The 27,942-nt window shown below is 40.1% G+C and overlaps 2 long non-coding RNA genes across 2 annotated transcripts; one reads left to right on the forward strand and one right to left on the reverse strand.

Annotated features, from left to right (window-relative positions):
- Position 1: 1 nt before the first annotated feature.
- Positions 2-17,105, forward strand: LOC142771757 (uncharacterized). The gene is made up of 2 exons (XR_012886122.1): positions 2-156; positions 16,611-17,105. It is a non-coding gene; the product is annotated as an uncharacterized LOC142771757 (long non-coding RNA).
- On the reverse strand, positions 15,817-26,746 carry LOC142771754 (uncharacterized). The gene is made up of 2 exons (XR_012886119.1): positions 26,160-26,746; positions 15,817-22,025 (listed from the first exon to the last, which is right to left on the reverse strand). It is a non-coding gene; the product is annotated as an uncharacterized LOC142771754 (long non-coding RNA).
- Positions 26,747-27,942: the final 1,196 nt, after the last annotated feature.

Genomic DNA, 27,942 nt, shown 5'->3' on the forward strand with positions numbered 1-27,942 from the left:
ACTGATGCTTTCGATGGCATCATTGCAGTTCATAAGCACTGGTTTTACGGACTGCACGTGATGATCTTGTTTTTTCAAGGTTCATGTACTGATTAAAAAGTATAGGATCAAGAAACTTACATGCTGTCTTAAGGCATAATCAGGCTCACCATAGAGGTAAGTGATGAGATTTTAGTGAGTTGTATGTGGGAGGTCTGTGTACATAACATCATAGTAATCTTGCAATGCTGTAGCTTTATTTGTGTAACGAGTGAAGCTTCTTTTCCTGTTAAAAATTTCTGCCGAGCATACAAGTTCCAACAGCAGGATTGGCCCTTGGACAAAACAGGTGGTAAGAGTGAGCTCGATCCCAAGCCCTTTGAGAGTACCCACTGAAGGAACTAGTAACTATACGGCAAAAATTCTAGTGCACCAAGAAGGGCAAGGGAGGACGGTGCAGGTTAACATTTCAGGAGGGCATCTTCTGGACATCATCCTTCTCTAGCCACAAGCTTGTATGGCCAATGTTTAGCAGACTCCTACTAACATAAACTAGGTATAAATGTTGCTTCTCTATTGCAAGATGACACACCATATACCTTTTGAGAGTCTCCTCACCACAAGCCCTTACATTAGCCTAAAAATATTTTTTTCTACGGTGCCCTTTTTTTGTCCTAAACAGTTGTCTGAAGCAACAATATGCACATTGTGACAGTCTAGCTGGTGACCACAGAGATGGCTCCCGCCATCACGATGTATACTCCACTCAATATGTAAGACACTGTCAAATCATAGTCCGGTGTGCGTGCATACGACCTTGGACATGCAAGCAGTGACCACTTCTCTTGTGTTCTCTGCACTGGCGAATGCTTGTTGCACACCTATTCAAGATTGTGACAGTGAAATTAGTTCTGGCAATGCTGTCTCAGAGGTAAGACTGTGTACGCCCTTAGGAACACCATGGTGGAGCGAGCAGAGATTCATATCAAATGTAGTAATAAACTGGCAACACCATGGTGATATAAGCACACTTGCATTAATTTATTACATTTTTATTGAGGCAGACATCACACAGCTAAGCCTAGTTGTGATCTCTTTTCATTATTGTCTACATAGTTTTCCCGTTGGTCACAGCACAGGAAGAAAAATTTCTCTGTGGGAGCACCATATTTTAAGCTTGCATGACTCCAATGAAGCACTGTGCGAACAGATATATTGAAAATGTCAATACTTTGGGTCCTATAAATGGTGAACTGGTTGTCACATTCAGCCGGTGATCCTGCAGGAGCTTTAGCATATACTCTAAGGTCATTTTGCATCAACAATGCCACATACAATAGTTTAACAATGGTTGTTAATGGGCAAGATGATGCAAAGCCTCAGGGAGGTAATTAAGCTAAGGGGGAAAATTATAGATGCCTAAGCACCACTGGAAAAATGAAAAAGCACAAAAAAAGAGCATCGGTCGCAGCTGAACTACAGAAAATATTTACACTGCACCACACATTCGCATCGTCTAGAATTTTTCCCTAATAATGTTATACCAACCTGCCTAGCAGCAAGTACTTCTAAGGTAATAAAGTGCAGAATGACACTTGCATAAGACAGGGAACAGGACGCAAGTTAACTGCCATCTATCTTTGTTTGTGGCTTTGGTAGAAAATATATAAGGAAACAGACACATGTGAAGAGTGACAGTGTGCAATGTCACAGTCATCAAAAACATCACTTAACATTGCCTGCTCGAGAAATTTTCCTGGTTCTCAAAGTTTCAACAAATGTGTCACAATTAAATACACCACTTCTTTTCCAGCTTGAACTGCTTCCAACAGTTCACATCTATTAGGACTGCTGCCTGTAATCTTTGTCTGGTATTTAATCTGAACTGACATGCCCTAATACTTACACACAATCAGCCATATTTGTCTATCTACCCTTAACAGCCTGTAAGTTCACGTGTAACAACACACGCTCCACCCTTCCAGTGGTCATAGTCCATACGGGTCATTATATCATTCAGTTAGCTGCTTAACTATACTTTCATTCATTCACTTCATATTTCTTGAAAATAGAGATATGTGAACCCTACAACTGCTTTGCAAAAAACAAATGAAGTACCACACTTGCTATGATGGCTTAATTAAAAAAATTATTTCACGATGATGGCCCAGAAGCTTTCTCTAGAAAACATGTAAAGCCCATATGGAGAAGTATGCGTCCCAGGGAAATTCTGCAACTGCCAAATTCGAAGAGTGTGCAAAATATTCTACGATTTCACATACCAAGTTGAATACTGTTCTATTTGATTCAGTCGCCATTATTTGTAGAACTAAACATTTTTTACTAGTTTAATAAAATTTAAAATGTTAAGTGCACTGAAATAAAGCGAAAATGTATAAAAGTATCATAAGTTTCATTCCTGGCAGGTTATACGCATTAAACATGACAGCTTATCTAGTGCAGCTGGCTGCTTCGCTCTAGGAAAGTAATTTTGCTACCTATACAATTGTCACTTACCCTTGCTTAACACTTCTGTAGATTTTAAGGGCTTGATGTTTTCGCCAGATACTTGATTCCTACTTTTAAGATTTCTAGGAGTCCTTATCATAGCTGCAAAGGGAGATACAGCCAGTATTTGATGTACTTGTTTTTATATTGCAATGGAAATAATACATCAACTGGGAAATAGCAATGAAACATTTTGTGTTAAATTTCATTTCAAATTCGTTTTGCTGCGCAACTTGTGTACCAAACAGTGGCTGACAACCATTGGGTGTATTTGCACCATGCTCTGCCATGACGAAGCACATGCATGAAACTTGAGAGACAAAAGCTCATGCATGCAGGTGCAATTACTATGTAGTCATCCCTTGAAACATCCTTGGTAATTTTAAATACTTGGCTGGACAGATGTCTGTTAAATTATTCTCGAATGTCCAGGCTGGCTACAAAATGAGCAATGATAATAATGTTCTTGGCTTGTGCCACAAATTTTTTACCACTCATTCTTTAAAAATATTTCCAAATGCTGTTGTTGTACAACCAAACAAGAATATGTACATGCTCTTTAGCATACTGTTATTCACAAACTAAATGCCAGTTCATTAAAACTCAAGATAGTTAAACATTCATACTCCATAATTACGATCAAACTACAGGTGAGTTACCACAACAACCAATCTTGAACTGATGTCATTATGTTTTCATTATGAATTTAGTAATTTGCTTGCTTGCTTGCTTCTTTTTCACAGAGTATGCATATTATTATACAAGACACCACAACTAACTCATTTATCAACTTCAGTATTTTATCACTTTCAATCAACCATCATATTGCAAAGTCTTGAAACAAGTCACTTTTAAGACCCACAAGTTTTCTTGTGCCCTTACAGTGCATCGAAGGCCCTGAAGTGTCAAACAGGCCAAAAGGCATTGATAAGGCTTGTTCATAGGCATTGGACAAATCTGTTTACAGAATGTGTTAAAGGCACATGCGTGCACATGTTTTGGTTTGATTGTACGTTAACATTAAGAAAGGAAGGAGTGGTGCGACATTTCTGGCACAAGTCAAGCATGTGGTTAGCATTGCTAACTTTCACTTCACTTCACTTTATTATCTTAAAGACCCCGGTGAGGGGGTATTACATAAGGGGTGGGTTAACAAATGGAGGTTACAGAGAGTGATCTTCTGACAAACAATATGTATTTATGTTTTGCGCAAACGTTGATGAACACGTGATGGCTGCAATGTCACGGGGAAGGCCATTCCAGTCCACTGCTGTGCGAAGAAAAAATGAGGCAGCAAAAGTAGTAGTGCGAGCGCGTGCGCATGCGATTGAATAAGGATGGGTTGTGCGGTGAGATATGCGCGTTGGTGGAATAATGTAAGGTGCTTGATTGAGGGAACTGTGAAAGAACTTGTGAAACAAACAGAGGCTGGCGATGCAGTGATGCACAGAAAGATTATTAATATCAATGTCATGTTTTAGGGATGATACGCTTATTTCGTATTAATATGAAGAGCAAATGAACCTAGTGGCATGATTTTATACAGATTCTATTTCGTTTATTAGGTATATCTGGTGCGGGCTCCAGATGGGCGCTGCATATTCTAGTTTAGGTCTGATGAGCGATTTGTAAGCCAGAAGTTTTATGTCTAGTGGTGCGTGACGCAAATGACGCTTTAGGAAACCGAGGGGTCTGTTCGCGGATGATATGATGTTGTTTATGTGAGTGTTCCAGGAAAGGTCAGATGTTAAGGTGACGCCTAGGTATTTATGACTGAACTTGTTCGAAAGCGGAATTAGAGATTAGGTATGAGAATGATAAAAAATTACGCTGGCGTTGAAATGAGGCGAGTTTGCATTTAGTAGGGTTAAGCTTCATTAACGAAAGATCACACCACTGTTGCACGAGATCCAGATCCTGTTGGAGTGTAGTTTGATCACAAATGTTAGTAACTGTGCGATAGATGACACAGTCGTTGGCAAATAAACGGATATGGGAAGATACATGAACAGGAAGATCATTAATATATATTAGGAACAAGAGGGTTGCGAGTACAAATCCTTGGGGGACGCCGGATGTTACTGGGAGGGAGCTAGAACGGGTATTTTTAATGGAGACGAACTGAGAGCGGTTAGTAAGAAATTGTGTGGTTCATGCAAGAATGTCGGGGGCAGGTTCAGCTGGGAAAGTTTCAACAGTAGGCGTTTGTGCGGTACCTTATCAAAGGCTTTTGCGAAGTTGAGAAAGATTGAATCGGTCTGAAAGTGATGGTCGAGAGAAGAGTGTATATCATGAATAAATATAGCTAGTTGGGATTCACAGGATAATGATTTACGAAATCCGTGCTGGGAAGAATGAAAAAAATTGTTGGTGTCAAGAAAGTTCATGATGTGTGAATATATGATATGTTCCATGACTTTGCAGGGGACGCTTGTTAGAGAGATGGGTCAATAATTTAGGGGGGACTGTCTGTTACCTGATTTGTGGACTGGAATGACCTTTCCCTCCTTCCAGTCGTCTGGTAAAATTCCTGTTTCGAGTGACAATGAGAACATCATCGAAAAGTACACTGCAATAATTTCCTTAGTATTTTTTAATAACTTAGAGTTAATATTGTCTACGCCAGCTGATGATGAAAGTTTTAATTTGTCAATGAGTGATGAAATGCCACTAACGGATAACACAACAGGGGCCATCGCTGGTGATGTCGTAGTAGGTGGCGTAAGAAACGGTACGTTGGCTTCTTTAGTGAACACTGATGAGAACGCGGTGTTAAAGATATTGGCACAAACAGTGTCGCTTACGTTTTCATTTTTATTGCTTGTAAGCGTGATGTCTCGTGTTAGTTGCAGGTTCATGATTTCCGAGAATTTTCTAGGGTTAGATTTCAGAATTTTAGATAAATCATTGTGATAGAATGTCTGTTTCGCTTTTCTAATTTCAGCATAATAAGCATCTTCCGCAGCATAGTACTTGCCCCATGCGCACGCATTACCATTCAACTTCGCAGCTCGTAAGAGGCGCTTTTTTTATTTTCAAGTGTTTTCAAACTTTTGGAAAACCATGGTTTATCTTTATTGGCAGTAAAGCTCACTGTGGGGATGAATTTATTAGTCAAGTCAGTTATCTTGTCCTTAAGCATTAGCCAGCTGTCATTGAGAGAACAGGAACCGAGATTGGGTTTGAAGTATGGTAGGAAATCTCATAGTTCACGATTAATTAATTCATAATTAACCTTATCATACAAGTGAATCGTTTTGCAGAAAATAGAGCGTATTTTTGAGGTGAAGTTAAATATGGTATGGATGACTTTGTGATCGCTGATTTCACGTAAGTATGCAATAGATTTTAAGCTTTCGGGGCTATTTGTTAATACCAGGTCTAAAATGTTTGAGGATTCACTAGTGACGTGCGTTAGTTCGGTTACCTGTTGGATGAGGTTAAAGTTGAGGCAAACATCGATGAATTCTCTTGCTTCAGTATTTCCCAAGGTTGGTGAAACCTGATTGAGCCAATTAATGGAGGGAAAGTTAAAATCCCCATAAAGCAGAACATGTGCATTAGGGTGTTTATTAGATAGCTGGGATAAGGTTTCGTTAAGTTTGCGGGGGAAGTCTGGGTCAGTTCGAGGGGGCTTATAACATACGCCAAGTATTATTGCTTTGGGAGGGGCACGGCATATTACCCATAATGATTCTAGTTGTGAAGATGTGTTGATTAGAGAGCATGATAGTTCTTTTTTAGTGGCCATGAGTATGCCTCCACCACCTGAATTTTTACGATCGTGACGAAAGAATATGGTATTTATCCCGCACTAACTTTATAGTTAGTGCGGGAGTTTCAGATTAATTCCAGCCTATTTTTTTAGCAATATATCTATAATGTGTGGTACAAATAGTTTCTGTTAGTAATTTCACAAATGACAACACTATTATCAGCAAATCATGACGAAATTTAGATGATAGCAAGGAAGGGGCATTGGCAGTTAAAATGAGAAATAAGCTGGACTTAGCTGAGCACAAAGTGAGTTCAATTTCATGCGAAGCATTCAAAGTACTAAACTTTGTTCGGTAGTGCCAAGGTCCAGATGACTTAATTTTGAAGTAAATGTTTATGACTGACCTTGTCAAATGTGTTAGAAAATTCTAAAATAATTCAGTCTATGAATCACTCCATCAAGAGAATGGCACAATTTATGAGTAAATAAGTGGAGTCTAACTTTGAAGCGTAGTTTTAAATCTATACTGCGTGGTTGTATGAAATGTAGAGTGATATAGAGGTACTTAGTTGCTGAATAAGCTTTGTTAGAATATAATAATAGTAGTGGTATTACAACATATGTGCAAGTTAAAATGAGGAAAAAAAATAATAAAATTTTAAATTCCAGAAGGAAAAAAGAAAATTTAAAAAAAATTACAGCATATTCATGGAGTGATTGATGATGAGTGGGGTGAAGCGTCAGTCCATGCATGCGTCTATGCGTTCGATCGCGTTCGAGAATGCAGATGACGCATGGGTAACACCGATGAGACGCGTGCCAAAAGAGCTGAGCGCAAGCGTCTTTAACGTGCCCGCCACTCTGCTTAGTTCATGCCCCACCAACGATCCACTACGTATGGTGACTATAAAGGAGACTGAGAGATCCGCTCGTTCTATGCATATCCAGGCACAGCCCCCCGTGCAGCCGATCTGAGAGTAGGGGTACAGCGCCATCTAGTTATCTTTACCCAACTGCAGTTCCTATGTAATTCTTAAGAAAGTGCTGTCTATTATACTGTTCGGCAAATACTGCCTTCCTTTCTTTGTTTTCTCTCCTCTCGGTTATGCGTGATGCTTGTACCATATCTAAGGACACAGTGAAAGATGAGGCATCAGTACCAAAAGGACTTATTTGGTTTGCATTCTTTTATGGTTTGGGGGAAATATGAATATTTATAGCAACTTGATTTAAAAGTGTATTTATTATGTGTTTGTGAGTGCCTGTAAGGTGTTAACTCAAAATGACAGAAAAAAATTACTTTTGACGGGTCGATGTTTATGTCACTATGAATTAATTGAAACAAAATCTTTAGTTTTGCTATTTTTGCCCTACCTTGTAGTGTTAATAGACCAGCTTTCGTTTGCAACTCAGTAGGAGAATTCGTTAGATTGAATTTGTTATAAATATACCTCATTGCCTTCCTGTGCACCCCCTTTTAATTCTTGCCATTAGTTACTTTGTATGTGGAAACCCCACAAACTATTATAATCATGTTAGTAATATATTCATCATTATTATTATTATTATTATTATTATTGCATTGATAACATTGCACTTGATTTGCAGTTTACTCATTAAATCTGTATTTCACTGTTACACTGCTTAAGGCAGTATTTATAATGTCCTTACAAAGACCTACATATTTTAACTGCATTTAATGGACTCAGATATATCAGCCAGTCTTGTGGCACACCCTACAGGACAAGAATATTTTCGTCATTTAAGGACATCCCGGGGATGTTTTGGATTTTTGCAGGAGGTACGTATTAGGGAATGACTGATGCACGGCTACCTGTTTTTCATGCAACCTTACCTTATCTCCAAAAGATCAGGTGATGGCAGTATGAGGCAAAGCAGTTAGACCTTTTCAGAGTAGCTTTATGCCTTTCTATAAATTGCAGTGCCATGTCCTCCTCTGGCAGAGAGGTGCTAGGCAATAGGAGGTAAGGGAGTGCCAGCCCGTTTAAACTTCGATGCAGCACACAGCAATATTTGGTTGTGCATATGTCCTGTGCTTTACTCAAACTGTTTTTTAGTTGTTTGCACTGCTTGAAATACCCTGTGCCTTTTTAAAATGAAACTTGTACTGGCATACAATGAACTGTAAATGTTGTCAGCATTAGATGTACAAAAAAAAACCATCATGAAGGCGATGAGCCCTTATCACTTATTTGCCTTGCACTACAGCTATTCTGGGATGAAGAGAATGGCCATAAGGAAGATAATAATAATAATAATAATAATAATAATAATAATAATAATAATAATAATAATAATAATAATAATAATAATAATAATAATAATAATAATAATAATAATAATAATAATAATAACAATAATAATAATAATAATAATAATAATAATAATAATAATAATAATAATAATAATAATAATAATAATAATTCACACCAACTGGTTTCATTATAACAAATGATTCCAGCTGGTTTCATTTTCAGTCTCGAGTGGTTCATGCTGGGACCAACTGGAACATGTTGCTAATGTGTTGGCTTGTACTTAATCCCAGCTGTATACAGCCATGGTTTCAGTTAAAGTGAACTGAAACCGTGGAGTATTTTCACCTGGAAAGGAAAGAATGTAGAAAGTGATGCATCCAAAGACAGAAAAGAAAACAAAGAGGAAAGATACAACAGGGAACAGAGCAAGAAAAAAAAAGGCGAGCTCTCAAAGAGAAAGAGAGAAAGAAGGAGGCACACGCACACTGCACTTCTCTCGCCCTCATTTTTGAGGGCTCCTCGTTTTTTCCCTATGCGTCACTTTATTACCGTTACCTGGCTAAATTTTCGCTCCTATACACAGATCGACTGAATTGACGGTGCACTCAGATTTAGCATACATGCTCGTTGTCATATCCTGTCCCAAAATTCTCAAGCCTGTCGTGCCAGAAAACAGCTTTTCAATGAAAATCACTATCGTGCAGCTGAGGAGCTGTATCATACACAGATCATAATGTCGGCCTGATCGCACGAAGTAACGGTAATAACTTAGTAGTACACCATGCATAACACAAACGTTCAGTGAGTCCTTAAGTTATGTCGTCTTAACTGCAAAAGTGCAAGTTGTACTTTGCCAGCATTTTCCTCAACTATGAGCCATACACTACAGCTGTGTTTGTATGAATACAAAATAGAGTACTGCTTAAAATGTTAAGTACACTGACTATACAATTAAAAATATGGTTATCGGCATTTCTAAGAGTTAAATTTTCTTGTAAAAAACTGACCCATACTTATGTCAAGATTCGTGCCGAAAGTACGTCTTGCCCAAGGATATTTCTGCAAAATTCAGCATATTCCACGTAGCTCTGGAATCGACATTATGCGAAGCATGCGGAGGCATGCTTAGCGTGACCATGTTGTGATTTTTTTATAGCAGCACGTCATGAAATTATGCCAAATATACATCCAAATGTTCCACACACAGGCATACATTGAAGAATTTCAAGTGTTTATATAACCACTTGTTTGCACTTGTGCAATGATGCAAACATGAACTTGAGCATTAGGAACACCAGAATCAATAAGCTGGTATGAAGTGCTGGTGCTAGTGGGGATGGTAGCCCTGGACGCTGCTGCATAAATCAACTTCAGTGCATGGCACCTAGCAACAATTGACGTCCACCCGATATTACAGCTGCATCATAGGAGTACATATGTAATGTTTATAAAGCTGGATTGCCACCACTGCAACCACTATTAACGTTTCATGACCATATTAAGGTATTAAGCTATTTGAAAAGTAGGTCCGAGATCTGGCGTGGCTTTGTTGTAGAATATGCTTGAGTGCCGCGCAGAATGCTTGGGTTCGATTCCTGATGGGACCGCGACATTTATTCTTTGCATTCGTCGGGTCAGCGCTGCCGATGTAAGGCGTTTTAGATGCGAAGCATCTCTGACTCACGTGTTTAACGCCGTACGTACGTCCGTGGGAACGCACCGCAGCGCGTTTCTCTCACCGCAGGTATTGGAGCACTGCCAAGTAGGTCAAGTCGCAGCTGCGCGTTGACATCTCACCCGCAGCAGCTGCCGGCTCCTCCACCCGCTCATAACACACATCTCTCCCACTTCACCCTCTCCACCACCCGCAACGCTCGACCGCACGTCGAGTGGAAACACTTTTTTAGCTTGTTATCTGCGATGAAACTTACACGAAACCCAACCCGCCTCCCATGTCTTTGCTTTTCAAACAAACGTTTACTCGAGTAAACATTACACCGAGTTCGCTTCCAGCCGTTCTTCCAGCACCCGCGTCGACGCCCGTTTCAACTGGGTCAACGACGTGAGCACCACTACTGCTTCGCATCCCAGCAGGGTTCTCTTCGGGAAAATGGTTCATAATTTCTCAATGCTCACGCATCAAAATTTTCTTCGTGTGTTCTCGTCATTCCTGGGTAGATGCAAAAAATGAAGTGTCAATTACTTGGGGCACATAGTCGCCCGCGTGTATGTGTCACTGTTCAGCAGGAAGCGTTTGACGACGCGCGTAACAGGATTGTGACCTTATTCATGTTATTATTTATTATCGCGTTTCTTTGAACTCACCGCCGCACCTGTGGAGAATACAAAAGAACGCATGGGCTCATGTACGCAAGCCACTTGGAGCCGCCGCACTGAAACTCTGTATTGATAGCATGTTTCGCTCCTGCAAGGGCTCTGTGCCGCAAGGAAAACATAAAGGTGCAAACGTCCTCCGGCTAGCTCATACCTCGAATTTTCAGTGACACATTTTCAGTGTCTGTAGATTGTTGTCTACACAACCTGCTTCAATATTTTTACACTGTTTTCACACTTTGTGGCCACCAGGGTTGCCACCTTTTCTTAAACAAAAAACAGGCCCTTCAACGAGGGAAAGAAGGAGGGCCGAGGATACTTGGAGATTAATGTCCAACAATAGACACCATGTCAGGTCTTTGGCATACAGTGCCATTTCAAAATAATATTGCTTTCTTTGAGTCAAATTAACCTGATATAAACGCTTAAATGGCTCACTGAGCTAACCTACTAGTCAAATCGCTGGCATAAAATATCTATGGTTACAATATTGCTTTGTTTCCCTCATTTAAAAAACAAAAATTGGGGGACCCTTACGCTTTGATTTTAAGAATTGAGCACGATAACGATACCCTGGTCCTAGTGCGTACTTCAAGCACATGGTGCATGAAATCTTTTCCAACTTGGTATGCACTCACTATGTGGTCTGAAGGAAAGTGTGCAGCAAAATGTGTGCATTTTGTTATGGCTGGCTACCTTTTAACTATGAAGTCCTCAAGATAATCACATGTTCTGATGCCTGATTACAGTGCACGCTTGTATCAAGAAATATTACTGTGATATTACATATTGAATTGTGAAGGCAGTATACTTCTAAAACTGTGGGAGAAAAATTGCAGTTAACATTAATTTCAGATTTTCTACGCAATTCTGCGCCTCTGCCTGTGGCATTGAGTCTAGCGGCTCTGTCCCAAGGTCTTCACATACACGTACCCTTTCAGCTTGTGTCTGTCTTGTCGGTAGGTGGCGATAATATTGAAACTCGTCGAAAACAAGGAGAAAACAGCAGGCATAGATGAGTGCACTCATTCATATGAAAATAAAAAAAAGGAGAATATTGCTTTTCATTCACATTTAACGAAGCTGTGTCTATGCATGTCTTGTCTTGTATCTGCAATGAATAAGGGTGAACATCTCAGTTAAGCCTGCATTTTCGCAAATAGGTAATTAAAATTGTGGTAATGAATCATGGCAAGCCACTTTGACGTGGTGTCAATGCACTGAATGCTGTAAGTGTGTTAACAAATGCTGCATCATATTCGTGAACTCTATTCAGGTGTGACATATTTGCTTTTCTCATATATCTTGGATGATTTGATGATCTTGAAAATTTGTGTTCTCTTTGGCTTCCTGGCTGTATGAAGCAGCAATTTTGCCATATTTTTCCTTTGGCATGAAATTTTAGCAACAGTGTCTTAGTCACAGCTTTTGGTCTCATTGCCTCTCCTCATAATGATAAAAAATATCAAAGAATGTGCTGTTTTGTGGCATCCATCAAAAATGAAAAAACAGTTATGCATGTATGCTATGTTGTTAGGCTATGCAAGGAACTGCTTCATTTTTCATTCGAGTGCACTTCCACAATGATTTTAGGCAGATGTAATTTTTGCAATTTAGAAAGAAAATCTATAGTTGCATAATAAAATTCCTTAAAAATTTTGAACAGAAGAATACCATAAATTTGAAACTTTAGCTAACTGGTATGCAATATGACACCGACTTAAAAAAAATATTAACAGAATAAAAGATTTTAAACTCAACGTATCACTGATACCATGCATTGTAAATGTGCAATATATAGTTTCTCAGTTTCCTTAATGTTTCTGGTACACCACAACTGGAAGGCATTGTGCTGATGGCAACGTAAAGTGGCAGAGAAAGTTTTACTGAGGAAAAAGTGGGATGCATTCATCCTATTAACCATCAAAAGGTTAAGAAATTGATGCTCAACAGTGGAGTTTCCTCCACAGCAACAAAAAACCTGCATTGAACCACAGTGCATGCACACACCCTCTCTCCAGCACTTTGCTCATGCACTCTGTCATGGCAGAATTTGGTACCAATGCAGTGAACAGCTGTAGGCCACTGTTTTCAACATGTGCTGCATATAAGACTCCATCAGCAACAACGGTTAGTGAAAACTGTTTCATTACCCTTTTTGTGTTGCCAATGCGTGATTAGACATTCTGAATTACGAGCTTTCCAGTGACATAAAAGAAATGTACATTAAAAAATTGATTGGCCGTAGAAAATAATCAGGCCCTCGAAATCCACAGAACCGTTAAGAAAGGGTAAGTATTCATTGGTACAAGCACATTCCTGGAGCTGAGTAGCCAGCTGCGCTACACAACTTCTCAAGTCTTTTTTCTTTTATTATGCCATAGCGGATGCTGTGTATATCATACTGTTGCACAAGTTTTCTTTTATTTTGGTGTACTTAACATTTTAAAACATTAGTAAACTTCTAAAACATATACAGTTTTGCAAACCATGACTGTTGAATCGAACACAACAAAATTAAATTTGGAGTGTTAAATCATTTAATATTTGTAGAGATCGAATCACACTTGCCTAAAACACCCAGCCGACCGCTCCAGTTGCTGTTTTCTGCAGAAATATGTTAATGCCGACGCCGTATGAATATCTAACATGGCATACGGCGTGGTAGGCCTTTGTGCAATAATTTAAGCGTGAACAGAAGCATGTAGCTAAGGTGACGTAGAAGCCGTCACTAACAAGAGCCATACGCTCCGCTGCTCTGGACAAGTGTGATTCCACCTGTACAGCTGCAGTGTTCTCCATTCTCCATGTTCACTTACATCTCCATGTTCACTTACATCTCCATGTTTTCCATGTTCACTTTACATCTGGTCTATTATATAAAAACATGGAAATAAAAAGAATAACAAATAAAACCTTCTAGGTCTGAGTGAGAATAGAAGCCAAGCTGCTTGTGTGGCAAGCAGGCATTCTACCACAAAGCCACGTGCCTGCTCAAAAATAATTTTCATGCTTTACAAATACACGCGTCTAGTATACACGCTTCAATATACAATATGTAATATCGCAGTATTTCATGGTACAAATGTACATTGCCACTGGCCATCAGAACGTGTGATTATCATAATGACTTCGTTGTTTAAAGCAGCCACAAAAAACAAAAGGCACAAATGCTACTGGAGTATTCTCTTAGGACCATGTACTGGGTGCATATCAAGTTTAAAAACATTTCATGCGCATAGTTGCTCATGATTTAAAGCATACTACACAGTACCTGTATTTTGTGGTCTATCCTGTGTCCCATCTCTGCGCTCTTCGAAGTAACTATGTGTACGTATCAAGAAGCTCGTTTAGCCACCATTTAGAAATCTATTACACAGACCGCAACTATATGCGAAACCCTTACTAGCACAAGCCACTTTAAACATTGATTACGTAGTAATAATCTGCAGTATAAACTTTTCAAGTAATGTTATCCTGCAAAAAGTATGCACTAGGTGGTTGGAGTATGCACTAGGGATAGGATATCACTGTTGTGTTCTACTCAAACCTTGAGGGTCCCCTAATTTTTTTCACCAAACAATTGTAAGATTCATAGATAGTGATGTTCCACAAGCATGGTATTGTAAATAATCACCCTTTTGGCCTATACTGGAAGAGTGGAGGGGCTGTTGTTAGGAGTGAATTTACAAGCTGTTAAGAGAGTATGGAAAATTTGACAGATTGTTGTGTAGGTATGCAAGCATTAGGGCATGTCAGTTCATATTAAATACCTGAAAAAGATCACAGGCAGGGGTCCTGATAGGACTCTTGAAAGCATTTCATCCTAGGAAAGAAGTGATGTGTAAATGACACATCTGTTGAAACTTGGAAGGTCAGAAAAGTATTTCAAGCGTAGGTATGTGACGTTTCTTGACAATACATGACTGTGACATTGCACACTTCCATACTGCACACGTGTCTGTTTCCTAACATACTTGCTAGCAAAGCCACAACAGGGTGTTTATCAATTTAAATTTTTTCAAATTTAGTGATTTTTCCAGGTTTTTCACATAGATTAAAAGCAAACTCCATGACCATAATGTCTTCTTGGAAAATGTGCGGTGGAAAGAACACTTTAGCAGTAAAAAAATAAAATAAGAGGCACTCATATAAAACAAATCAACACATTTTACACACACTCATAATGTTGTGAGTGTATGTGGTAATTATGAAAAAATGTGTGTATCTGGTCAAAACAAAACTTGTGACCCAGGCACTGAGGAAGTTGGCTGTTTGGTTTTTGGAACAACCAGAACACAACCACACAAATAAAATCAACTGCAGCTGCAAGTTTGAAGGAGCCTGCGATAGTCCAACAGTGCAGCCAATGCTGCTAGAAAACGTAAAGGTGGCGCTATCTCGCGGCATTCGTATAAAACAAGGATGCAACAGCCCGGCAAGTTGGCTTATTGGAGCACATTCCAGTTCATTATAATGGCTATAGCCTGCAGGCCATTTAGGATTGGATTAGATTACCTTGATCTAGACTGCTGTATTTACTAATGATTTGCATCCCCGTCTCATTTGTAAATGTCTAAAATATACTTTTCAGCAAAAAGGAGTACTTACGTATTTTATGCGACCTTGTCTTGACAACGACTAACAACAGTGTCGCAACAACGAAACTGTACAGCAAAATTTACTTTATCCTTTCTTTCACTCTCTTTTTTTTTTTGTTACGCAATGCACACATGCTTGTTGGTGTTTTATTTCTCTGGGTTCTGACACGTGGAGCACAATGAAAGTACTCAGACACCTGCAATAAAAGCTGCGGTAGCGTTTGAAGCACTGATGTTTGAATATGGGGTGGAAAAAAGGAATCTGTCAGACCGCAACTGCTTCCCCGATTCTATAGGTAAATAAAAGATGCAGAATCGTGAGTTAGGCAAATTGGTGAGTGTTCACCGTAGGATATTTTACAAAGGAACGGGTTAGAAGCAGTCAGAGAGGGTCACAGCGCTGATTTCACAACTGAAATTTATTTGGAAAAGGAAAGAACATACATAGAAAATATTGACTCATCAAAACTATGCACATGTACACATGTGTTACAGCACAGAATGATTCATGTCTTCTCTAAGACCTTATGTTCTTCATCTAGACGAGTGTTACATGAAATACTTATGCACTTGTTGTTAGACCTAATGAAAATGCTTCGGCTACACATGCGCTAATCAACATGTCAATATTTGATACTTGTTTTCTACAAGTGGGGCACACACAGGGCTGGGTAGTATCGCAATAGTATTTAAGAGATACCTTTGAGTGTCTGTATTGCTGTATCAAGGCACTTTTAAAAAATGTATTTGTATCTCAGTAGTGAAATACTTTTACGGTGTATCGCATGTATCGCGATACTATCCAGGACACGGGTATCTTGTTACTTTTTTTTTTTTCGTAAATGAGCTGAGACATGTTGACAATGGGGAAAAAAATTTCTGATGTGACCTTGGCAGTCCACGGCAAGATATGCACCCACCATTTCTACATTTCTGCTGAGGGCGAAACTGACTCCTACCTTCTTGAAAGCGAGCTAGTTGCTTTGCTACCCGCATCCCATGATGTGTTTGAATGATGGCCTGCTTCAGCGTGACAACAATCTTATACTGCTATATTGAATTCCAGCACAGATATTTTCATTGTGAGGAGTATTGTATACTGCACAATGGGCGCCATTTTTAAATGTATTTCCTCATGCCAATTGAACGAGTAGTGTTTGTTTTTCTCGTTTTTTTTTTACTTTTCTTTTGCAGTGCCTATTTGAAAAACTGGAGCTTGATGCGGAAGCCACAAACCAACCAAAGAGAATTTGGTGCCGTGTGCCATCTACGATACTTCTTTCTGCAGAGCATTTCTGAAAAACGCCAGCATGGCCAAACAGCGATTCGAAAGAGGTCTTTTTGAGTTTCCTTTCGCATTCCTTGTTTTGTCCGTTCTTAATTCTTTCTGCCTTTTCTAAGATGATTCTAGAAAACACTAAACCTTCAACTGGAAGTTCGTTTGTTTATGGTTCCAGCACTTCGCTTGAACTATGCTCCTTCTAGCATAACTAACAGTGTTGCTGTCGAGTTCCGGATTTCAGTGTACAATGCGTGTGACTGATGCTCTCATATGGCATAGTTTTTTATTGCAACTGATATCTGTAAATATGTGGTTATTAACAATTATGTGCAGTGTAAGCATCCTTTGTAATGCCTTAATGACACCCGGAGAATGGTGAAAATATAATAAATGAATTTTATTTGCAAGTTTCAATGTGCTGCACATTTTAAATATTATGCTGCACATAACAAATGTTTGTATGGAGTATAACTATCCCCGAGATAGACAAAAGTATTTTAGTATATGTATTCTGGAATACTCTTTTGTCTTTTTGCAAACGTATCTCTGAAATATCCTGTCACATGAATTACAAATTTATCTCAGTATCTGTATTTTATGCTTCCAAACCACACATTTCGATATCTGCATTCCGGAATACTTTTTCGGGCATCTCTGCCCAGCCCTGAGCACACATCCACATGGCCTACAACGAGCTGCCAAATTAGACATGATTTTAGCATCTGATGGCATTAGCCCATGCTCTCTTAAGCACACGTTTATGTAATCCCCCATTTCACCTAAATATTCGCAGCTGCCAGACAGTGGAATCCCATAAACCACGCCAGTAGTGCAAGGAGCATATCTGTGGACATGACTGGAGACACATTTGTTCCCTTTCCCTGGCTGCTGACACAATGCTCTATCCACCAAAGTACACACATTATGCACTTTATTACATGCTGAGAATGACAAGTTTATGCAATAACGAGCACCAACATTTTTCAAACCATGTGCTATCCTGTGTATGTATGAGATAACTGCCTGCCTCTTTTTCTTGCTAATTTCTAGTGCACTAGAATCACAATGATAAAACTTCTCGATCTTTGAAATAAGGTTTTTCGACAAGGAGCAAATCACGTCACTCGGAAAGCCAGAATTTGCAAGGCGAGCAACTTGTGCATCAAATGCATGCGCCATAAGGTGCTCGCGTAACTTCTGAAGAGCGGCACCCAGCAAAGTTGACACAATGGCTCCGTGTATGGTTTTGAGTGGTATGGTATGGTTTTGAGTGGTTTTGAGTGGCCAGAATCGGCTTTATGAATCTAGGTTGGTATTGCTATATATGTGATCTTTTACGAAAGCCTGTCTTAAATCGAGAAACTGTAGCTCATCAATTTTTAGACACTCCAAAGTGAAACGCTGACATTTCGTTTTCCTTAACATCTTTCTTTATATTAGCAACCAGTAAAGAGCAATTGTTAATGTCCAGTAGAAATAAGAAGTCATGGACATATCAAACAGCGTGTGATGATAACCAATTCAAATGCTTTTGCAGCTGCCCGTCTACATACCCAAGAAAAATATAACTAATTACAGGTATATTCATGATTCAATGCAGATACCAGAGTTTTGGACAAAATTATTTCCCTTCCAAAGCACAACGGCAGAATTTAGGTGGCCTGCATGAGCTCTAAAAACGATGCAATAGAGATGCCACACTGGCACTGAAACAACAACTCATCATTATCTTCTCTCATGCACTGCTTTGTACACTTCAAATCTTCACATTGGGGCAAACAATAATATAAATCTTTTACGTCTATACCGAATGCATTACGGCACAAAGAAGGTTGTTCACTTAGTGATAAGATGATAGACTCTGAGTTAGAAATTCTTAGCGGATCACAAGTCTTCAAACGCTCCGAATTTCTTTGAATATACTCTGAAACATTTATTTACCAAGTGTCTTTTTCTGAAACAACAGCACTTAGTGGCAACATGAATCTTCACTGAAATAAAAACTGATAGTTTTTGCCTTTTTGCTTTTTTCACACTTGCCGCTACATGTTCCTGATTAAGCGTTAGTAACAGGGCATAAACTTATTCGTTCAGTCACCCGCTTTGTGCATCAACACTTTTTTTTATTAATATATACCCTAAAGGCCCATTCAGGCATTACGCAGGGGGTTTTAGTTATACAATAAATTTGCAAATCAGAACATTGCCATCATAAAATTAAAGTGGTAAACAATGTAAAATACAGTTCCATAGATAAAGATGCAAAAGGAAAAAAAAAATTGTGGCAGGAATGAAAACTCAATAAGAGAGACACAGCTATAGTGCAAAAAAATATATATACAGAAAATTGCCATGAAAAAAATTGCCCCCTATCTGCATATTTGACCAAAAATGTCGTCGAAAGACTATTGTATTTCGCCTGAAAAGAGTGAATAGACAGAAATATTTATTTGATGTTTTGCACGAGAAAACTGGTGAATGGGATCCTGAAGGTGTTGCGTGAGACATGAGTGCCATCTGGCGGTAATTTCAGAAAATGAAAGGATGGCCTTTGTTATAGCGAGCACGCAGCACGCAGCATGCGTGCAATCTTGGAGGCGATACTTTGTAGATTTCAAGACAGGTAGCAGCACAGTATTGTCTTAGAAAAGCGTAGGAGACTCGCCTTTTCATGCGAAGCGTCGCATTATCAGCTGCAGTGCTTAGAATTACTTATTTATACCTTTTCTAGTATAAATAAACACAGTGCACAATATTGATGTGTTGATATTGTACCCCAAATATGCTCAATATTTGCTTTTCATTGACAATAGTACAAGTATGAACGCAGAAACTTGAGCAATACTGGTGGATGCTGTGGATGTGGTCGTACTTGAGCCTTTTTGCTGACAGACAGACCAAAATTTTTGCGTTGGAATATCCCAAGCAAGACTATCATCTTTAAGGAGAAAATATATTTACAATGAAAGAAGAGTAAAAATAAGCACATACATGCACTTACAAACTCACACAGATAGGTAAGTCACATGTCCAAGAAAATATTGAATTGGTTTACAAAGGCGGCATGATCAATGAATCAAGCGATGTCGCTCGGCAGTGTGTTCCCGTGATGTGTGCTTCGAAGTAATGTGAGTGTTGATACATAATTGTGTGTACCAAAAAAGGCTGTATTTTGAATTGGTTGTCAATATGTTTCAAAATATTATGAGGTGTGTTTGTGCAAGCTTTACGAAGGCAGATTTACTACGATGAAATCTATGAAAATGCAACAACAGCAACGACAGTCTGCGTGTTTCAAGAAGGGGTAATGGAAGTGAGTGTGTAATATCTGTAGTGCTGCAGTTGCGAGAATACTACTTGGTGATAAATCCTGCTGCTTCATTTCGTATTGATTCTAGTTAATCGATGAGATATGATTGATGTGGGTTCCAGATGATAGATGCATATTCTATCTTTCAACGGACAAGTGTAGTGTACGCTAGCATTTTAGAGGTATAGTTCACCAAGTAAAGGTTTCTTTTAATAAATCCAAGTGCTTTTGACACCTCACTAGTTATGATATTGATGCGCTTATTCTAAGGCAGGTCAGAAGATAAATGAATTGCAAGATATTTAAATAGGGATACTTTTTCAATGGGGAGAGCTTGAATTTCATATTGACTCATTTCTGTTTTATGTGCTCTTGTAAACGTCATGGCCTTCGTTTTGGAAGTGTTAATTTGCCATGGTGACACAAAATGCGAGTTAATTAGGGTCCAACTATAATGACTCGTTAGCTTGGGTACTGTCAATTTTTCCATAAATGATGTAGTTGTATGTAAATAATTTGATAGTAGATGACAAACCATGTCCAATGTCGTTGATGTAAATGAGAAACAAAACTGGTCCCATGATTGATCCCTGGGGAACACTTTGCATGTGAAAGTGAAGATGCATGTCTATCCACATAAATTGATTGGCTGCAGTTGCTCAGAAAATGATTTATTCAGCTTTTTTCCAAACCAGTGGCTACCTTATCATTATACATAGAGCCATCTAGAGTTGAAAAGAAGCCTTTCTTGTCAGCAACCAAAACATGCAACTTAGCTTCCAGATGCGTCTCGGACAGCATGAACACCGTTGTGAAGAGTGACCAGGCTATGTACAACAAAGGCAAGCTGAAAAAGCCAGTAGGCTTTTTTTGTGAAGCTAAGTTGCGTGGTTTGGTTACCTTCATGCTACCTTCATTTACGTACTCTTCTATGAACATAATGATAAAAAATACTCATGGATTTAATAACACCATCTCAAGGAAATGAAATGAGAAGAGAGTGTGCTACTCTTGAAATATCTGCAATAAGTGCATAGCGGAGGACATTTGCAGCTGCATCGCCAATAATATTAATAATAGCAATAATATTATACAAGGCAAAACATAGCCCAGCTAACCTCTTGTGATGGCAGTTCTAACATAAGCACCAAACTAAAAGGCCTTCAAGCCAAGCCGAATTTGTGGCCACGACAAATTTGCACAAATTTACCGATGTGAGAAATGCTGTGCTTGGAAAGTCAGATATGATATGTGATATGTAGAAGGAACATACATCAAAATAGTGCATGTACCAACATGGAAGCTAAGGACTGTTTTAGTCAATGGGAAGAATAAGCTGCCGAGCGAACCTTCTGTAGTCTTCTTTACACTGTAGTCTGCCACGAGTGTGACAACATATCAGTCTATGAGACCTGTGATTTCAATGAAAGAGTTAAACAACACAACAGTTCAAAATGAAGTCACCAAATCATGGGCGGCCTTGGATGCCCTCGCTGAACATGCGAAATATACAGGCTTTCAAATTGACTGGTCAAGCAACCGTGTTCTGGTCGAAGAAAACAAGCTAGCATCATGCCAGCACCTGGAATCCCTGCACATTCACACAGCTGCACATATACTCAATAAGATTTATGGAACGCTGACCATATACTTTTGGTGCTTACATCACGCACCTAGTCATACTTAAATACGATGTACCTTTCTTATGGCTGTCATTCAGAACAATATCAGGTGCCCAAACATCAGTAAACTTTGTGTTATTTTGGTCGGTGTATCCTTTTGCTTGTACACTAAGAAGAAACAGTTATGCATAGCCTTTTTTTAGGCCTCTTCTAGCTGTTCACTGTAGTTGCAGTCGAAGGAGTGACTTTTTGAGTATTGATCAAGGGCAATGCTTATTTTTGTGATGGTGGCACAGACCGCCGCCAGTTTCCATGAATTAGCCAGGTTTTACCAAAGTTCCTACAGTTTTCCAGCAAGGCCCCAATTCCCCGACTTTCCCAGGTTGGTAGACACCCTGCACAAACAAAGATAGATGGCAGTTAACTTGCGTCCTGTTCCCTGTCTTATGCAAGTGTCATTCTGCACTTTATTACCTTAGAAGTACTTGCTGCTAGGCAGGTTGGTATAACATTATTAGGGAAAATTCTAGACGATGCGAATGTGTGGTGCAGTGTAAATATTTTCTGTAGTTCAGCTGCGACCGATGCTCTTTTTCTGTGCTTTTTCATTTTTCCAGTGGTGCTTAGGCATCTATAATTTTCCCCCTTAGCTTAATTACCTCCCTGAAGCTATGCATCATCTTGCCCATTAACAACCATTGTTAAACTATTGTATGTGGCATTGTTGATGCAAAATGACCTTAGAGTATATGCTAAAGCTCCTGCAGGATCACTGGCTGAATGTGACAACCAGTTCACCATTTATAGGACCCAAAGTATTGACATTTTCAATATATCTGTTCGCACAGTGCTTCATTGGAGTCATGCAAGCTTAAAATATGGTGCTCCCACAGAGAAATTTTTCTTCCTGTGCTGTGACCAACGGAAAATCTATGTAGACAATAATGAAAAGAGATCACAACTAGGCTTAGCTGTGTGATGTCTGCCTCAATAAAAATGTAATAAATTAATGCAAGTGTGCTTGTATCGCCATGGTGTTGCCAGTTTATTACTACATTTGATATGAATCTCTGCTCGCTCCACCATGGTGTTCCTAAGGGCGTACACAGTCTTACCTCTGAGACAGCATTGCCAGAACTAATTTCACTGTCACAATCTTGAATAGGTGTGCAACAAGCATTCGCCAGTGCAGAGAACACAAGAGAAGTGGTCACTGCTTGCATGTCCAAGGTCGTATGCACGCACACCGGACTATGATTTGACAGTGTCTTACATATTGAGTGGAGTATACATCGTGATGGCGGGAGCCATCTCTGTGGTCACCAGCTAGACTGTCACAATGTGCATATTGTTGCTTCAGACAAATGTTTAGGACAAAAAAAGGGCACCGTAGAAAAAAAAATATTTTTAGGCTAATGTAAGAGCTTGTGGTGAGGAGACTCTCAAAAGGTATATGGTGTGTCATCTTGCAATAGAGAAGCAACATTTATACCTAGTTTATGTTTGTAGGAGTCTGCTAAACATTGGCCATACAAGCTTGTGGCTAGAAGAGGATGATGTCCAGAAGATGCCCTCCTGAAATGTTAACCTGCACCGTCCTCCCTTGCCCTTCTTGGTGCACTGGAATTTTCGCCCTATAGTTACTAATTCCTTCAGCGGGTACTCTCGAAGGGCTTCTGAATAAGCTCACTCTTACCACCTGCTTTACCCAAGGGCAAATCCTACTGTAGGAACTTGTTTGCTCGGCAGAAATTTTTAACAGGAAAAGAAGCTTCACTCGTTACACAAATAAAGCTACAGCATTGCAAGATTACTATGATGTTATGTACACAGACCTCCCACATACAACTCACTAAAATGTCACCAATTACCTCTATGGTGAGCATGATTATGCCTTAAGACAGCATGTAAGTTTCTTGATCCTATACTTTTTAATCAGTACATGAACCTTGAAAAAACAAGATCGTCACGTGCAGTGCATAAAACCAGTGCTTATGAAGTGCAATGACGCCATCGGCAGCATCAGCAAAAGTAAATTCACCCAGCTGGAAAGCAAATTGTGCGTGAAGCCTGTAAATGTACTGTTAACAAAGTCTTCTCGACAACTTCAATACTTCTACTTCTGCAATTTTCATAATCCTGTCTCTTCCTACCTTGCTGTCAACCCAAAAATTATTGACCTATGAGGTGTTACTCATATGACCATGCTCATTTAACATACCTGCAAGCCTCAGAGCTAACATAATAAAATTGAAGACTTTAATAAATTAGTGCTCTCTGCTACTCACCCCTTCAAAAAAAATTTTTACCATCCCCTTCAAACCTGTTTTTTAAACACTGAACAGGCACAGTGACGTGACTCATGAAAGGCATATCCGGAGCTTGTGGTGCAACTAAAATCTTTTTGGAGCAGCATAAAAGCTGCCTGAAGCTTTTAAGCTAGAGCTGTTGCACCACATGTTACAGGGAACTAGTTCATGAACATATGCAGGCATGTTCACTTGGACTTCTGCTCAGCATAAACGTAGGCTTTTTGCTTTTTTGCAGACATCCCCAATTTATATAAAGCTACCTAGCACTTTTCCGGGAATTCACATGGCATTTGTAAATGACCCTGGCTTTCAACGATAGTTTAGCTACAATATTGAATCACGGACTGGTAAGACTATTTATGCATTGTATTTACTTTCCAAAAAAAAAAAGAGTCTGATTATATTAATGCTTTTATGAGTACAACCTAATCGTTCAATCTGTGGAGAAGTAGTTGCTGTCATCGTTTATGTACAGAATTGTTAGGTCCCTGATTAAAGAGCACTTCATAAAAAAAGGGTTTAGTAACTGGTTCTTACTGCCAATTATTTATTATGGCTCGACAAAATTTAGAGTTATGTGGGAGTAAGTAGTTACACTTGGCAAACTGTTTGACATGTACAGTCGTCGAGGTCGAGAAGCCCAGCCGAGACATACCGGAATAGTGGAACACCATGCTTTCTAGGAGAAGTAAAAGTGATTGTACAGCATGCGGTATTGCTGATAAAATTTGCCCACTGTATGGACTTAAAACTTAACCACCTTGTATGAAATATTTTGAAAGTAAACTGTAACAAATAGGACCACAAATAAAAAAAAATAAGTGGTCAGTTCTATATGCAGGTACTAAATTAGTGTATTTTAATACAGTAAAGCAAGACTGTTGTCCAAGCACAACTAGCTCATTATTACTTTTATCTGACAGTAACTACAACAGTTAGAAACTATTTGGCTGAAGTCACGTGGTAACTTTTGTAGTATAAGCAGGTTCAGATTGTTAAGAAAATTGGTGCCCAGCAACATTTTCAACTACATTGCACGTTCATGTCCACTGTGATAACATCTTCAAATCGCAGGGGTAACGTATGGATTTCAAGCGTATGCCATATACTTGCTCCCTGAGAGAACACAACAACGAAGAGTGCACGCATGCTTGACACAAATAATGAAATTTATAAAAAAGATGTAGCAGGTTTCGTCTCTTTGTGCAGATCCCTGCAGGCACTTACCTAATTCCCACCCCATTTTGCCAACAAGCAGCCCATGTAAAACGTTCGAACATGCGCTATTATGTCGGGTCATAACCAGTTTCCTCTAACCACCTTGCACTTAGTTCTGGCACGACATACGTTTCAAAGACCTATTTCTTGCAAACTGTGTGAGTAATTGTAGACCATTCTTCAACAGTTATTTTTGTGCTTATTCGATAGGAAAACATGAGCTACAAATTTTCTAAGTTTCTAATCTACACCCAGCCTTAGCATATATTTCCTTTATAATCATTTTCAATTTAAGGCATGGCACAAATTTTGAAGTACGACTGAAGCCTCTGATAGGCATGTTTCGTTTATTTGAAGGTGCCATTTAACAATCTTGAATTAATCCTGCAATGAACTAACATCTGAATGCCTTGCGAATTGCCTGCCACAAAATATATTTTACTAGGTAAATTGTTCTGTGCTTGTTACACAAGCTGAAGATGATGACGATACTGACTGCCGCATCGTCACTGATGAGGCAGAGGATAGCGCGTGTACAATTTAGGTGCACACACGAGGCCCAATGTCAGTGCATTTCCAATTTAAACACGAGCGCGCGCAATATGTATGCTTTACCGCAATACACAGCGTGCACTTCACCGCAAGGCACGACTGCCTTGCGGCACTGTTTAATTTTAAGAAGACGCATAAGGTGGCAATTTTGAGCGAATATTTATAGTGCTCCCAGCATATCTTCAACTTTATTTCTTTTTTTCTTTGTATGCACCCACAAGAAAAGACATAGCTTAGAAAACCGATTATCGTATTCGGCGACAACATATTTAAGCCACTTGGAAAATAACGTCGTGTGAACGCCTGGTAATAGTCTATCGCTTCCAACTTGTGCATTTCGTATCTGTCTCACGCAGTTACGCAACAAGAAGCTTCAATGAAAGTTTTGGCGCAAGCATACACTTCACCGAAGCGACACATCGATCCTTACGCTACACACACACTTACCAGACATACACGTACGGCACACATCCACAAATAGCCTAACACACGGTGTTCATGATCGGGCAAGTCGTTACCACATTGCTTATAGACAGTATTACAGAACGAGACCACGTATTCATGCGCAGAGGCGGTTCTCGCGAATGCATAAGGCTCCCGGCCAAGCAAAGACCACGGATAAATAACCACCGCCCGGTAAAGATCCTCACAAGCTAGTGAGGAACTTTAGACCTTTCGTTCCCACCACCTAAACGTCCCCCAAAAAATGTCCAACACGGCGATTCTGTCGCCGTCTATTCATACGTTTTCAGCCAAGTCAAGCCGGTTTTAAGCGGCTATTGGGTGAACCGAACCGTTTTGCCTCGAAAAGGTTCGTGCCACCCGGTGGCAGCAAACGCGGCCGTCTTCAAATAGGTTTTTACGTTTTTAGAGTTTATGTGAAACAAAAATTACGTAAAAATTTAAAAAAAGGCGCAAACATAATTATAATTAACCCTACGTAAGCGACGCCGTCATTCAGCAAGCAACTTTTTACATACAAGGCATGCTCTAAAATTAGTAGCAAACGCCAAATTGCTTATCTCAAAGGCCGAGTATAAAGACCCTTACTTTTACGTAGGCAGCGCCGCCATAGATGAGGGGCGTTTCGCGCTCATCCAGCAGGCACAGGATATCTAGGGGGTGTTGTCCGAAACTAATGGAACGGGGAGCTTCATCGATTTACCAAGTCCCGGATCACTCGCGGACGGCCTGCGGACGCCTCGGCTCACAGGCGGCTACGTCACATGCATGTGATCTAAAAGTCCCGAGCCAGCCCGAGCGGCCTCGGGCCAGCTGCGCGCTTGGTGCTGACTGCATCCGCTGTGGCGTCTGCTATGCCAGGCTATGCCGTCTGCTCCCTCCATAGCTGTGACACAGACCACAACGCTGACCCAATACCAACCTAAACACAAGTTAGGTAGAGAATCACACCTATTTCTGTTGGGAAGCAACTTACTGTAAGTGAACTACTCGAGCGCGTGTGCATCGCAGACCGGCGCGGTCGTTCTACCGCTGTTTCTCCTAGCGAGTATAGCGCGTGTTTGACCGACCTTCGGAAATACGCACATGCTCGACGTGGCTCAGAACACTGATGACAAGAACTGCGTGCGCAAACAATGCGAAATCCAGAAACATGCGAGCAGCGGACATAAAAACAAAGAGAGAGCAAGAGCGCATCGAAAATTTCCCGTATCTAACTTAAGATGGCCGCACAGTATGCGCACCGCGCTGTCGTCTGCCAGCTGCCCGAAAGAACTTGTTCGGGCGGTCCCAAACCGCCTGCAGGCCGCCAGGCACGCGAAAAACGAACATGCCTCCGAGCGATCCCGGACCAGTGGACGCAGCTTCCGCTTTGGCAGCTTGGGCTAGTTGGTATGGCATGACGATAGTTATAGCACAGAACACCTACCAGTGACCAGAACACCTACCAGAACACCTACGACACAAAGGCAAGAAAGACACGTCCGTAGCCGTCCGGGACGTGTAAATCGATGAAGCTCGGGGCTGAACACTCTACGCAAGCACGACACCTTCAGCGAAATCATTTCGTCCGAGTACTGACAGCGAGTAACAGTTCACCGACCGACAACGAAGCAAGTACACGAGAACGTGCGCTAGATGCACTGACAACGGCGAGTGCTTTAACGTCATTAATTCAGCAACTGCACAGACAACACGATCGGTCGTGCGCCTTCTACGGCTGCATTCCGCCAAGCGGCCGACGCAGCGTCCGGCCACTGTGTCTGTG

Source organism: Rhipicephalus microplus, chromosome 9 (assembly GCF_043290135.1).
Source record: "Rhipicephalus microplus isolate Deutch F79 chromosome 9, USDA_Rmic, whole genome shotgun sequence".
NCBI classification, from domain to species: Eukaryota; Metazoa; Arthropoda; class Arachnida; order Ixodida; family Ixodidae; genus Rhipicephalus; species Rhipicephalus microplus.